A 16540-nucleotide genomic window follows, 5' to 3' on the forward strand; every position below is an offset into this window, starting at 1 on the left:
TATCTTACACAGTTCTTGTTCCAGAAGGCCCATGTAACATAAAAAGTAATCTTAACATCTGTAGTAAAAGCTCAAAATTTTTTTCTGAGGTATCAATCTAGTAATTCCTATATAACTAGATCATAAAAGCAGCAGCTGAAAAGTGGTTATTAGGAAACAGTTTAAAACTCAGAGGAAACAGATGCTAAACCCTTCCGCCTTTCTTCCTAATGCCTGTAAGCATAAAGCTACTATATGTTGAAATGAACTTTCTGTTGAGGATTTCTGTAAATTATACAGTGAACACACTGAAATTTAATGCAGTCTCAATTCACCAGGGTTCTTCAAACAATAATTTATAAATTGAAAAAGGTAAACTTACTTTTACCCTGAGCTCTCCCTTTAAAAAAATCTGAAATATGAAAGTTTCTATAATTGAATGACTTTGTTTTAATAATGTATGATTATCATCATACAGGGGCGCCTGGGTGACTCAGAGGGTTAAAGCCTCTGCCTTCAGCTCAGGTCATGATCCCAGGGTCCTGGGATCGAGGAGGCCCGCATCCAGCTCTCTGCTCCGCAGGGAGCCTGCTTCCTCCTCTCTCTCTGCCTGCCTCTCTGCCTGCTTGCGATCTCTGTCAAATAAATAAAATCTTAAAAATAATAATAATAATAATAATGTATGATTATGTCATAAAAACAGCAACTGACCAGAGGTGCATCACATGCCTTACTCCCCTGGTTATCTCTGGCTTCTGTATTTTGTTTTAAGGCAGAAGCCTGACCCTGCCCATAGAAAAGATTCAGTGGGGGGTGGGTTCTGGCATCTATCTGTATTTTTCTAAACTACATGTAACTGAAACAGCAAACAGGGTTGAGAACCACTACACTAAACACAAAATATTTAATAGAAGACTGCTTTAAGTGATTACTTCAAGTAAGTAATTAACTCAATATGCAAAACCTAAAAAAGGTTAACACACTGTACAATTAGTCCATCCTTTTTCAGTTCTTTTTCTAAATTTTATCAATTGGTGCAGTGATTCCTCACACTGATCTGTAGACATTACAGGAAATACCTCGTCTTAAAGTTCAATATAAATTCCTTTTAATTATAAAAAGAAATTTTTAAAAATTCCATTAACTTAATTGAAGGGAAAGGGAATTGTACATCCCTTTTTTAAAGCCTTTAAGAGACTGGGCAGAAATAAAAGTTGATTTAATAAAGGAAACCCAAAACCAACTAGTAACTGTATTTGGCTATTGTCCCCTCCCAAAACTGAGTTTATTATCATATTTAAAGAAATTTTCCCCAAATTGAAATTCCCATTATACAGGTATTTTAATTAAAACAACAACAACAACAACATTTACAGGGGGCGCTGAGTGACTCATTCAGTTAAGGCATCTGACTCTTGACACTTTTACTCAGGTCATGATCTCAAAGTCATGATCCAGCCCTGCGTCAGGCTCAGTGCAATCTGCTTGGAATTCTCTCCCTCTCCCTTACCCCTCCCTGCTTGCACTCATGTACACGTGCACTCTCTCTCTAAATAAAATCTACAAGTAAAAAATAATACCACACTTTTTTTAACAGCAAAGATAACTGCTCAACTACATAATAATGAGGCTCATAAAGAAAATGTAAAGGCCTCGTCCCTATGACATTTCAAAAAATGTCTGCACTTCGACCAAGAGTTAACCTGTTAAGTCATCAAAAGGTGAAGCTTCACACTCATGCCTATAATTTTCTTTACAGACAACAAAATTTGCTGAAAATACAATTACCCTCTCTCCAGCTTTGCTAACATTGCCACTGCTATTCAATACACTTCTCTAATGCATTAAATTAATATTTATGTAACTACTGCTGCAGGGTGGCTTTCAGACCTCATGTAGCTTTCTGAATCACTATTTGTATCTTTCGACCTAACTTTGTATTAATATTCTAAAAATGGGCAAAAACAATTTATTATCTAAAATAATAAACCAAATTAAATTCATTAATATAGCTGCTCCCAAAGGTGTCTAGGAAACAAATCTTCCCCAATGGGATAGCCTATTAACTTCTAATTTTTTTTTTTTTTAGATTTTATTTATTTATTTGTCAGAGAGAGAGAGGGCACACAAGCAGGTAGAGTGGCAAGGAGAGGCAGAGAGAGAAGCAGGCTCCCTGCTGAGCAGAGAGCCTGATGTGGGACTTGATCCCAAGACCCCGAGACTGTGACCAGAGCCAAAGGCAGCGGCCCAACCCGCTGAGCCACTCAGGCGCCACAACTTCTAATTTTTTTATAAATGACTATCAAATGGTCCACATTCAAGGAAGACACATACCATATACCACTCATTTTTTTAGGTTAGGACCAAGCAGCACAAAACCTGTATTTAAAAAAAATACAAAATGGTATCTCCATTTTATACTCTGCTGAAAGAGATAAAGGAGTCAGAATAAAAGGAAGTTCTGTGAGACAAACATAAAGAAATCGAGGAAAAAGGGGAGAAGAGGGAAAAAAAAATAAAAGGAGATATGGTACTATACAGTTAAAATTAGTATTTTATATTTTCCCTTCTAGGTTTCCACACCCCAGGAAAAATACAGTCCCTCCTCCCTTGCTAAAAATGCATGTTTTGAGTGATCCGAAGGGGCACGTGCACCCAAATGTTTATAGCAGCAATGTCTACAATAGCCAAACTATGGAAAGAACCTAGATGTCCATCAACAGATGAATGGATAAAGAAGATGTGGTATATATACACAATGGAATACTATGCAGCCATCAAAAGAAATGAAATCTTGCCATTTGCAACGACGTGGATGGAACTAGAGGGTATCATGCTTAGCGAAATAAGTCAACCGGAGAAAGACAACTATCATATGATCTCCCTGATATGAGGGAGAGGAGATGCAACCTTGGGGGTTAAGGGGGTAGGAGAAGAGTAAATGAAACAAGATGGGATTGGGAGGGAGACAAACCATAAGTGACTCTTAATCTCACAAAACAAACTGAGGGTTGATGGGGGGAGGGGGGTTGGGGGGGGTTATGGACATTGGGGAGGGTATGTGCTATGGTGAGTGCTGTGAAGTGTGTAAACCTGGCGATTCACAGACCTGTACCCCTGGGGATAAAAATATATTATATGTTCATAAAAAAAAAAATGCATGTTTTGGTCCAACAGAATATTTGTACCTACAACATTCCCTGGACAACAATCAGAAAACTGAATTCTATTTTTGTAAGTTTTCCTTCTTCAGGGAAATTATTCATTTATTCCTTCATTCATTCAGTAAACACTTGAGCAGCTGCCATTTTCCAAGCACTGTGCTAGGTGGCTGGCATGGTCCCTATCCTTCGAGTACTGGAGAAAATCAAATGGCCAATTATTAAAAGCTAAGAGAATAGGTTTCTTCTATTAGAAGCCAATTTCTATTTTGTTAAATTAACTATCAACATTAATGTCATTTGGACCCTTTTACTTTATAGTTACCAAGCTAGCTGAAGTAATCAAGCTGTACTAACTTTTGAACTGGTCCCTTACCCAGAAGTTTTAGAATGGTCAAAAAAAAAAAAAGGGGGGGGGGGCAGCTCATTTCATTTCTCTCTGGGTATCTGAGGCCATGCTCCTCCAGCCAGGCTCTGGGACAGCCAGTAGCAGTTTGCATTATGAAAAAAAATAAAGCATACTTGTAGAGAAAAGCAGAGATGAGAAAAAGAATCCCTGGCTTCTGCTGTTTCTGGTACCCAGAACATTTTAGTTCTTGAGTTATCAGTCACATACTTGGATATCCTTACAATGATCTCATCTTTTTATTTCAATGAGTCAGAATTAGATTTTGTTACTTGCACATAGAGAGTCTTAGTAACAAAAGTGGTATCAGACTGACTCCCTAATTCTCTCCACAGTGAAGTGGCTGAAAGCACAGGCCCTGGAGCCCAGACTGCCGGGGCTCCTCTCCAGGTTCCTCCACTTACTAGCTACCTATATAACCTACGCATGGATTTCATCATCTGTAAAATGCCAAGAACAATACTCACTAATAGGAATGGTTTAAATTCTAAATCAGTTTTTACATTTAAAGCCCTCAGAATGAAGCCTGACCCACAATAACAGCCTAAAAAGAATTAGCTATTACTGTTTTTGTTGTTCGGTGACCAAGAGCTCCATGAGGGATCTAATGCTGTGATTTAGGTGCTCCAACTGTGACCAGTCATTCAGCTCTACACACTCCCTTCCCCATGACTGAGACAGAGAGTGCAATGGCAAGGCAACATGATTGGCAGGCAGCGGGAGGCTCCTCATGCAGGTGAATGGGGAAGCCGAATAAGGTTAAGAGCACAAGGAAAAGCAGCCGCTAATCCACTGCTCCAAGCATCGCACTGTTTTCTCGTGAAGAGCTTCACGCATCCAAAACCCCAAACCTGCCCCACTCTAGTATTTACTCACACTACTCCTCATTCTGTTCTGTTGGGTTTCTAAACCTAAAGATTTTTTGTATGTTTTTATTTCAAAAGATCTGAGCTTGCCAAAAAAAATTACTGATGGTTATAAACATTATAATTCTTTGTTATTTCTGATTTTTATTTTTGTGTGTAATGGGGACTGGGCAAAGAAGGCTGACTGACATTTGTGAACCCTAAATCTATTTATATGATATGCAATGATCAAGACCCTCTATACCTGTAAATGGTCCTGTGAAGGGGTAGAATAACTTCAAATAAAGGATTTAGAATAAAACTTGAATATCATCCTGATTGAACTAGGACCAAGTATGGCCCAGAGATTAAGCACATGCATTTAGGAAATACAGGGTTCTACACTTTGTGTACTGCTGGTGCATATCGGTGCAGCCACTATGGAAAACAGTATGGAGGTTCTTCAAAATATTAAAAATTAAACTACCATTTGATCCAGCAATCCCACTTCTGGGTATGTAGTCAAAGAAAACAAAAACACCAATTTGAAGAGATATATGCACCCCCATGTTCACTGCAGCATTATTTACAATGGCCAAGACACATGGAGTATTTACCCAAAGAAAATGAAAACACTAACTCAAAAAGGTATCTGTACCCTGTGTTCAATGCAGCACTATTTATTAAGAGCGAAGATATAGAAACAACCTAAGTGTTCATCAAAGGACAAAAGGATAAAGAAAATGAAGGGTGTGTGTGTGTGTGTGTGTGTGTGTGTAAACACACAATGAAATATTATTCAACCATAAAAAAGAATGAAATCTGGCCATGGGCAACAACATGGGGTAGATCTTAAGGACATTATACTAAGTGAAATGTTAGAGAAAGACAAATATCATTCGATCTTACTCACATGAAGAATCTTAAAAAAACAAAACAAACAAACAAAAAGCACTCCCTAGTGGTTGCTAGAGACTAGGACGGGGTTAAAAGGTACAAATTTCACTTACTAAAATAAGTCAGTAATGTACAAGGTGGTGACTCGGTTAATAATACTGTATTATGTAACTGGAAGTTGCTAAGAAAATAGATCTTAAAAGTTCTAATCATACATACAAAAATTTGTTAACTGTGTGGTGATGACTGTTAACTAGATTTATTGTGGTTATCATTCCACAAAATTTGCAAATACTGCATCATCATGTTATACACCTGAAACTAATGTCATATGTCGACTATATCTCATTTTTTAAAATGTCCGAAGCTTCAAGAGAGCAACCTTCTCATTTGTACAGCAGTTCCACCACTTACCTTGGGGCCAGGCACACGGTAGATGTGAATACTGCTTGCTGTTTTTATAACTGAAGGTGTGACTTTTTTTTTAAGATTTTATTTATGTATTTATTTATAGGGAGGGGGCAGAGGCAGATGGAGAGGCAGGCTCCCCATGGAGCAGGGAGCCTGATGTGGGACTCGATCCAGGACCCCGGTATCATGGCCTGAGCCAAAGGCAGACACTTAACCATCTGAGCCACCCAGGAGCCCAAGGTGTGGCATTTCTTATAGGTACTAATTTAATGATTTCCTGTTTTATAAGAAATTAAAAATATCATGTTGTATTCGGAGGGATGGGCTAAGATGTCCTAATAGAAACCTAAAAATTCAGTGGCTTAAAAAGGATCTATGTTTAGGGTGCCTGGGTGGCTCAGCTGGTTAAGTGTCTGCCTTCAGCTCAGGTCATGATCCTAGGGCCCCAGCATAGAGCTCTACATTGGACTTCCTGCTCAGCAGGGAGTCTGCTGCTCCCTCTGATCCTCCCCTCCTCTCATGTTCTCTCTCTCAAATAAATAAATAAAATCTTTAAAAAAAAAAAAAAGGATCGGGGCACCTGGGTAGCTCAATGGGTTAAGCCTCTGCCTTCGGCCCAGGTCATGGTTTCAGGGTCCTGGGATCGAGCCCCACATCAGACTCTCTGCTCAGCAGGGAGCCTGCTTCTCCCTCTCTCTACCTGCTGCTCTGCCTACTTGTGATCTCTGTCTGTCAAATAAATAAATAAAATTTAAAATAAATAAATTCACTGAGTAAAATATTAAAAAAAAAAAGGATCTATGTTTATTTTCAGGAAGAGAGGTGGCTCAGTACAGGGCTGACATTCAGAGATTCTCTGCCAAGGTGGTCCTACAATTCTCATCGTATTGCCTCTACCTCTGGGTTTAAGGTGGCTGTCCACACTGTCACAACTTCTCAGCAAGTGGAAAAAGGAAAGTCCAGTGTAGGGTACTTCCTTTTTAAGGAAATGACCTGGAAGTTAAATGCATCACTTATTTTCACATCTTTTTAGCCCAAACTTAGTCATGTGACAACATCCACTACACAGAGGACTGGGAAACGTGTCCATCTCTAGGGTTTCTGTTCTTAAAGGGGTTAAAGCTGGGGACACCCAGAGACTACACACACACACACACACACACACACACAGAGTTACTGTAAAAATAAAAACTTGAAAAAGTAGTTACTATATTATTCCTATATTATTCACAGTATATGCTAAGTATAACACACACATACACAACTAAAATCTCCAGCATATGGAGATTCAATAATTTATCTATTCTCCTACAAGTAGATGTTTCATTGTAATTTATGCTTTTTGAAAGCTCTCAGGTAATTTTTAAGCAGCCTAACTTACATCTTTTCACGAAATAGTAACTGAGATGAATTTAGAGGATAACTGAAAATAGAAAAGTGCAGGGGCACCTGGGTGGCTCAGCTGGTTGAGTATCTGACTCTGGTTTCAGCTTAGGTCATGATCTTGGGGTTGTGAGATCCAGCCCCAAGGGTCTGGCTCTGTACTCAATGGGGAGTCTATTTGAGATTTTCTCTCTTCCCCTCCCTCTACCCCCCACCAAATAAACAAATAAATCTTAAAAAAAAAAAAATCATAGATACAGAAAACTGATTGGTGCTTGCCAGAGCAGGAGCAGGGAGGGAGAGGATGGTAGGAGAAATAGGTGAAGGGGGTCAAGAGGTACAAATTTTCACTTATAAAATAAGTCAGTCATGGAAATGTAATATAGAGCATGGCGACTATAGTTAATGATACCAGACTGCAATTCTAAAAGTTGCTAAGGGAGTAAATCTTCAAAGTTCTCATTATAAGAAAAAATCTTCTGTAACTATGTATGGTGGGCAGATGGAAACTACCTACTGTGGTGATCATTTCACAAGGGTTGACTCTTGAACATGAGGGGGAGAGGTGCCTACCCCGCTACACACACACACAACTGAAAATTCACATATAAGTTTTTCACTCCCCTCAAAGCTTAACTACTTATAGCCTACTGTTGACAGGAAGCCTCACCAGTAACAACCAGTTGGATAACACATATTTTGTACATTTCTATGTATACATTCTCATAAAGTAAGCTAGAGAAAAGAAAACATTATTAAGAAAATGATAAGAAAAAAAAGAAAATGATAAGGAAAATATAATTTTTTAATTTTAAAAAATTTTAATTTTAACTTAAAATTAAAATTTTAAAATTTTTTAATTTTTAAAAAATCCATTTCGGGGGCACCTGGGTGGCTCAGTCGTTAAGCGTCTGCCTTCGGCTCAGGTCATGGTCCCAGGGTCTTGGGATCGGGCCCCACATTAGGCATCTCACTCAGTAGGAAGCCTGCTTCTCCCTCTCCCACTCCCCCTGCTTACATCCCTCTCTTGCTGTGTCTCTGTCAAATAAATAGATAAAAACTTAAAAAAAAAAATCAATCAATTTTTAAGTGGACCCACACAGTTCAAACCTGTGTTGTTCAATACTGAATCACGATGCTGTACACCTGAAACAAATATAATGTACCAATATACATTGAAAAAAAATAAATAAACAGAGGGGTCTAAAGGGCCATCAAAATAAAGGTTAGAATAAAGGCCATAAAGAATCTTACAGACATGACTCTCGAGAGAGAGATTTTCTTGGCAAAAATATATCTTAGGGGAGCCTGGGTGGCTCAGTTGGTTAAGCGTCTGCCTTCAGCTCAGGTCATGATCCCAGGGTCCTGGGACTGAGTCCTGCATTGGGCTCCCTGCTCAGCATGGAGCCTGCTTTCCCTCTCCTCTCCCTACACCTGCTACTCCCCGCTTGTTCTCTCTCTCTCTCTCTGTCAAATGAATTAAAAAAAAATAGAAAATTTTAAAAAATATTTTAAATTATTCTGGAGCCAAAATTCCAGTATGTATCTAATCAATAAAAAGGAGACGAGAAAGAAGGAAAATATAGAGTAAATTCTAACAATGCTAGGGCTTCTCTACAGAAATTCTGAAATAATGGCAAACTCTAGGGCTCCTTGTCTTAGGGACCCAGAACCAGCAGAGCCCTTCAATCCATGCTAAGTCACAAACTCTCTGGAGGAGACTATCTCCTTTCCTTCTTTTGTTTCTCTTTCAGAAGTTTCTTATCTGTACAAGTTACCAAATGAAACCTGTAGGGAGAAACACAAAAGACCCCATTTCTAACCTCAAGAAGTATGTAATCTCTCTAGACCCATTCCCTTTCTTCAACTCTTTTTTTCCCTCACCTTCTCTCATTAGCTCAATTTAGAGCTTCAAAAGGCCTCTAACCTTTCCCTTCTGCTCCCTCAATCTGTAAAAACCCTCACATTTTACTTCTTTCCCACATTTTACCTCAAGGAAGAATAGAGGGAGGGACTGCCCCTCAAGCTACTCCCAACCCCTTTCTAGAGTTTGTCAGAATTGATGGAGGGTTTTCATTCTCCCACCCCCCAACCTAGCCGCCAGGCAAATTCACTAATCTCTCTTCTTCTCCAACCACGAAAGACTCGGTTACAGATGTGCAGGAAGAGGGACAGGATTAGATAGTGCTGCAACGACATGACAAAAATTTTAGATGAAAGGGGATAATAAAAATAATAAACAAATGTGTAATTAGGTCACTAATAAAGTGTCTTGCTTATTATTTGTTTTGTCATTCCACGTGAAGAGCATGTATCACACTTTTGTATCTCCACACATTCTAATTCCATGCTGTGCACATGGACACATAAATGCTCAGCATATAACTGTAGTAAAAAATTTTCAAGTCCTTTTTTTTTTATGGCGGCTATTACTCTAACATTTCATTGCACCTATCTCTAATGCAGCAACACCACTGCCTTTATTAGCAAATGCTTAAACTAACTTAGGCAAATATCTAAATAACGATCCCATCTGCTCAAACTGTAAAACTGATCTAAATTTTGTATCACTAGGTATACCACATTTCCTTAAAAATTAAACCTGTATTTAAAATCTTAAGGATAGGGACACCTGGGTGGCTCAGTTAGTTAAGTGTCTGCCTTCAGCTCAGGTCATGATCCTGGGGTTCTGGGATTGAGCCCCAAGTCAGGCTCCCTGCTCAACTCCCTGCTTCTCTCTCTCTCCTTCTGCCCCTCTGCACTGTCTCGCAAATAAAAATAAATAAATAAAAATAAAATCTTAGGGATAAAACCCTTAACATAAAATAAAAATTGTTTTGGTTTTTTTAAATCAAAAAAAAAAACTACAACAGACTTTGTGGTTTAGTCACCTTCAACTTGACTACAATAATTTCTCAGTGACTGATGTTAATATCTAAAGAAATGCCCTAATAATATTTACACAACTACTGCACTACTAATCAAATACTGTAATTTGTTTCGGTACTCTTTCAAATTGTTTAAGTTATTTCCTGGTGTTAAGCACAAGAAATAAAAATAAAACAATCAGATTTTAAAGAACTTAGTCTACTGCAGGGACAGACACAAATGGTTATGAATGAATGTGATAAATGTTGTAAAGAATTATACGTCATGGGACACAGATGAGAGAGTTGTGTGGAATGAATCATTTTTATCTGAGTCTTGAAGAATAATAAGGACAGAAACTGAGAGATGAAATATTCCAGGGAGCAGACTAAATGAATTAAGTAATGGGTGGAGAAACAATAAGATGGGGATACAGTAGACTGGAATCAGGTGATTAGAAGTTTGTATCATATAAATCTCATATATATTATTTCGGGCACTTCATCTGAAGAGCAACTGGAGGCCTTAAATTTTCAAGAAGAGGAATGCCACAAAGATCAAACCTAAGGAGAACATTTAGAAGTAAATAGCCAGCCTGATGAAACAGTTATCAGTAGCTAGGCTGTAAAAGAAGCCTATCTTTTAAAATTTAAATACAGTTTTGCTAAGTAAAATTTAATAAGCAACAACTTGAAGTAAAGCCTACAATTCATAGAGCTACTACAAGAGGCAGTAGAGTTAGACATAAAGGCTCTGAAGGCCAGGACCTAAAGAGCTTCACGACTGGAGAACCAAGTGTCCTTCAGCAAGCTACTTAAACATTTGAGGCTTGTCTTATCTGTAAAATGAAAATAACAATCATATTCACATCAGGTTAACGGCTATCATTATTATTTAAGTTTTATTCTATTTTTAAAATCTCCACAGCACAGAATATGAAGCAAAAAGAAGCTAAGATTTGCATGGTAGGTCTAAAGAGTTGTCCAAAATACCACCAATCAAGTTTTCCACTGTTCATTACTTTGTATAAAGTGAATACCCAGAATACTGGACACACTGATGTCATTTTACAATATAATTACAAAAATTCAGGGCACCTGAGTGGCTTAGTAGGTTAAGTGTCTCCCTTTGGCTCAGACTATGATTCCAGAGTCCTGGGATTGAGCCCCGCAGCGGGCTCCCTGTTCAGCGGAGAGCCTGCTTCTCTCTCTCCCCATCTGCTGTTCCCCCTACTTGTATTCTCTTTCTGTCAAATAAGTAAAATCTATAAATAAATAAATAAATAAATAATTACTAAAATTCATTTCAAAGTCCAATAGTATTAAATTACTTGAAGTTTTTTAGAATGCTGATTATTTTATATTATTGGTCTCATTTCCCTTTAAGCAAATACCCATATTATGTTTGCACTGAAATTTTGTCCCCTTAAGAATTCCGAATGACCTGTGTACTTTTTCTATAATGGATAAGTGGGGGAAAAAATTTTTCCTAGGGAGCCTTTCTCTTAGCTGTTTATTATTAGTTCAAGGGGGGGAAAATCATTAAAAAATTGGTTTTTCAGTAAGAAAAATTGCCCTTCATTATGAAACGATTTAATTCCTTATCAATGCAACCCCGTATCTCCTGTAATATTAAGATATGCTAGAACTACATTTCATTTTATAGGATAAAAAAGCTAATCAAAAAGGTTTCAATAACTTAATTTTTTTAGTAACTGAAATTGCAAATACATGTCTAAGAATGTTTGTATCACTACTCCAATCTGTTTTAGAGCCTTAACACCTATGTTTGTCCTACATGTCCCCTTTAGTCCACATATTTCAGTTATTATAACTAAGAATTACGGCAAAATTATTACTCCATAAAAGCATCTACCAAATCAAAGAAACTGGAAAGCATCCTACTATACAGTCACATCACACTGATAAGAGGCTTCCCATTGCATAGTTAAATCTTTTCGGTACCACGGGTAACCAACCAAGGGGGGACTAGAGGAAACCTGGCAAGCTGCCTCCCAGACCACTGAGGGTTCTTCATTGCTTCCTCAAGCTCTCATTTGCTGTTCCTGCTCTTAAAGAGGTACAAAGCCAAACTCTTGATGTTTCCACACTGGCAGACTCAAGCTATCTTCACTTCAACTCTACAGTGAGGAAGCCAGGCAAGGAGATTACAAAGACAACTAACAAGCTGCTTTTGTTGGCTTTGAATGCTATATACCCATTACAAAGCATCCACACTTCCACCCAACCATTATGTCAAGACAAGATGAATACTGTTACACCTCCCTTCATAGGTTTAGACACAAGTTATGGGTAGCATGTCTCTAATTTTTATGAAATTTCTCGATATAACAGATATGATATCTAGACATAATAGGTGTGATAGATATATCAATTACATGTAGACATAACAGAAATGCTATACAAGAAAATGTGAGTAAATCTGTTCACTAAAAGAAAAAAAGATACAAAGAATACCTTCAAAAACTCTTTTTTTAGGAGTTGGAAATTTTATGAGAATTTTATTCTTCAAGTATAGGTCAAGTGTGGTGATATATCATTCCTTTACTTAAAGCTCTCCAATGCTTTCTACTGAAATTGATAAAATCGGACTCCTGCCTGCTTCATCTCCTACCACTCTCACCCTCACTCACAACGGCCAGTCTTGCTGGCCTTCCCCATGTAACACCTGTTTGCTGTCTTTCTGCCTAAAATGCCCTTCTCATACCCAGGTCCTTGTCATCATTCAGGGCCACCTCCCTAAAATGGCCTGTAACAATGACCCAATCTGCCCAGTCACTTGCTATGCCATTACCCTGTTTTAATTTAATATTTTTTTTTTTTATTTTTTAAGTCAGAGAGAGAGAACACGTGTGCCCGCACTAGCAGGGGAGCAACAGGCAGAGGGAGAAGCAGGCTCCTCACTGGGCAAGGAGGCCCATGTAGGACTCAATCCCAGGACCCTGGGACCATGAACTGAGCTGTAGGCAGATACTTAACCGACTGAGCGACCCAGGTGTCCCAATTCCTTAGTATTGTTACCTGAAATCACTTTTGTGCATTTTTAAATTGTCCTCCCTCCATACGAGTGTAAGCTCCGTAAGAGCAGGAACATGGTCTTTTTTACTGCTCTATAGGAAATGCCCAGCAATTGTTAGAATGAGCAAGTGAATACAGTGAGGAGCAGCTGGTTACAGCTGTTATCTTAGGTCAAAGGACCACACAACAGAAAAGACCAGGTCAGGCAGAGACCAAAGCATTGGCAGCATGTTCAGTTTCAGTGATGTGTACTGCTCAGCCTGGTTCACAGTAATAGCAGGCAGAGAACACAAACGGACCAAGGAGGAGACTGTCCGCCCACCTTAGCTGAGTCACTGATAACCTTGCCAGGCCCCAATACACTTGGCAAAACTAGTACTAAAATTTAACTGAAACAAACAAAAAACTGTTATTAGTACAGACAATTCTCATGATGCAAATGATGTGTGTTCAGTAAGTTACATATTTTAAAAACTCATTCAAGGAACCTAATTACTACTCTAGAAGGCCTGGTAAATACCTGTTAGGGAATGAATCATACCTTCAAAGTTAGGCCAATAACAGTTCATATATATAGTCTGGATGCACACAATTTGCATCTCTTCCCTCAAAAAGTCAAGTGTCGGGGCGCCTGGGTGGCTCAGTGGGTTAAGCCTCTGCCTTCGGTTCAGGTCATGATCTCAGGGTCCTGGGTTCGAGCCCCGCATCGGGCTCTGCTCAGCAGGGAGCCTGCTTCTCCCCCTCTCTCTCTGCCTGCCTCTCTGCCTGCTTGTGATCTCTCTCTCTCCGTCAAATAAATAAATAAATCTTTAAAAAAAAAAAAAAAAAAGTCAAGTGTCTACAAACTGTTTTTTTAATTTAAGAGAGCATGTCCAGAAGAAATTGCTGAGAAAACTTCACCTAAGTGTCTCATCCTTTTTTTGCAGAAGGTACAATGTGGGGGGAGGGGGCAACCAGGGTGTAAGAAAGCCAGAAATCCAAGAGTCAACTGTCAGATTTCAACCAGAAAGGAAAATGCAAATTAACCCTGCAGTAATGTCATTAGGTAGCCTGAGATTTGACTTAGCCCCTTAAAAAAAACAAGATAGCATTTCTTTTATGCACCTCCAGGTTAAATGACAATGTGCAAATGTTATCTCCCTCAAACCATGCACTACAGTAGATAGAGGCTTGCCAGAGATCAAGGAAGCTTCAGAACTGAAGATGACTGCATTGGAGGGGCTTACTAAAAGGGCTGGGGAGTGTGTATCTTTGGAAAGCAGTGAGAGCTGGACTGGAATAAAAAATCATGTAGAAAGGTTTCAGGAGTGGCTCTGGAAAAAGAAGAATGCAGCAGTCATCTGGCAACAGAATGGAGAATGGATAAAAACTCATTTATCAATACACACTATGTAATAATTAGGACACATAGGAGCACAAGAAGGGAGCAGCCAGTCGTCCTTTTAGCTACAAAATTTCTACCACAAATATTAATTTGGGCTCCAAGATCCTTTTTTTTTTAAATTAAGAAGACTCTATGCCCAACATGGAGCCCAACTCAGGGCCTGAACTCACAACCTTGAGATTAAGACCAGAGCTGAGATCAGGAGTTGGATGCTCAACCAACTGAGCCACTCAGGCACAGGCTCCAAGATCTTAATAGCTTTTTACTTTTTTTCACAATCATGTGTTTTATTTTATTGGGGGGAGAAGGGGGCAGAGAAGGAATCTTAGGCAGGCTCCACGCCCATGCAAAACCCAATATGGGATTCAATTCCACAACCCTGAGATCATGAACATGTTCAAGTCAAACACTTAGCTGACTTAGCAACCCAAGTGCCCCCACAATCATGTGTTTTAATTTGCAGGTACGACAATACAAACCCCCCTCCCAATATATAGAGAAGTATGATAGCTATATTAAAAATAGTAGTAGAAAGCCCTGCATCTACACAGAATCTAGCAGTATGGCCCAAAAGAACAGAAATCAATTTCAAATTTCAGCTCTAACAAGAATTGTGTCCTCAACATATGGTTTATTTTAGGCCTGGTCCATATCAACTGACAATGTTTACTATGTAATAAACACTTCAGATGTGAAAGCATCTCAAAATACTAACAACTTCTGGGGAGGCTACCGGTCTGCTGAAAACTGAAGCTCTGTGTTCGGAGGACTTCCACAGAAACAATTACTCAGAAAAAAGACCAAGGCCAAAGAAGCATCATATACTATTAGGTAATAGTTGATATTTTTGTCTTTACTGCTAGTCTCTGCTCACACATTACTATAATCACTTAACATATATTTGTTTTGAAATACTTAGGTTAGAGGAAAGTTATCTTTCATGTTTATAAAATATCCTCCTGGGTGCTTGTTATAAAAACAAATGTTTTCTTCTAGTGTCTTTGATGTATACCAATTCAACATCTCTTTTTCTTTAGGATAAATGTATTCTAGCAAAGTCTACTACGAAGTAAAATTTTATAAAGCCAACTCCAATAAATTACCTTGGAAAATTGAGATGTATTCCCATAGAGGAGGAAGGATTATGTGTAATAGGAGAAATTTAAGTTATTTGGGGAGCAAAGTTCCTATGGAGCCAAATACTTGTGGCTCTACATGTTATCATTTGCTTCCCTCTGGCAATGCCTAATACTTTTGTCATTCCAACTAATACTCTGAACTTTAAGGGTGTCTCCCAATCTTGAAAATGTCTTAATTCTACCCTCAATGTTCCCAGAACTCTGTATCCCTTTCTAAGACAGTCTGAGTCACTGACCTACCCAAGCAGCACAATCCAGCTGCCTTCATCTCACCCAGTGATCTCCAGCACCAGGATCTGAGCCTAAAGCTTCATATTATACAAATAAAAACCATGTCTTATACAAATGGCCAAAAGACACATGAGAAAATGCTCCATATCACTTGGCATCAGGGAAATACAAATCAAAACCACAATGAGATACCACCTCACACCTGTCAGAATGGCTGAAATAAACAAGTCAGGAAACAACAGATGGGGGTGAGGATACAGAGAAAGGGAAACACTCTTACACTGTTGGTGGGAATGCAAGCTGGTGCAGCTCCCCTGGAAAACCATATGGAGATTCCTCAAAAAGTTGCAAATAGAGCTATCCACAACCCAGCAACTGCACTACTGGGTGTTTACCCGAAAGATACAAATGTAGTGATCCGAAGAGGCACCTGAACCCCAATGCTTATAGCAGCAATGTCCACAATAGCCAAACTATATGTCCTTCGACAGACGAATGGGTAAAGATGTGGAAAATGTGCACACATGTGCACACACGCGCACACAACCTGCCACAATGGAATAACACACAGCCATAAAAAAATGAAATCTGGGACGCCTGGGTGGCTCAGTTGGTTAAGCAGCTGCCTTTGACTCAGGTCATGATCCCAGCGTCCTGGGATCGAGTCCCGCATCGGGCTCCTTGCTCATCGGGGAGCCTGCTTCTCCCTCTGCCTCTGCCTGCCGTTCCGTCTGCGTGTGCTTGCTCGCTCGCTCTCTCTCTCTCTCTCTCTCTCTGACAAATAAATAAAATCTTTAA

The 16540-nt window shown here is 39.0% G+C and overlaps 1 protein-coding gene across 4 annotated transcripts in view; it reads right to left on the minus strand.

Annotated features, from left to right (window-relative positions):
* The window catches only part of LOC111155126 (ubiquitin-conjugating enzyme E2 E1), an 80883-nt gene that overhangs the window by 43289 nt on the left and 21054 nt on the right, over window positions 1-16540 (minus strand). The window lies entirely within an intron of this gene.

The sequence above is a fragment of the Enhydra lutris genome, unplaced genomic scaffold (genome assembly GCF_002288905.1).
Source record: "Enhydra lutris kenyoni isolate GAN:26980312 unplaced genomic scaffold, ASM228890v2 scaffoldscaffold39, whole genome shotgun sequence".
NCBI lineage: Eukaryota > Metazoa > Chordata > Mammalia > Carnivora > Mustelidae > Enhydra > Enhydra lutris.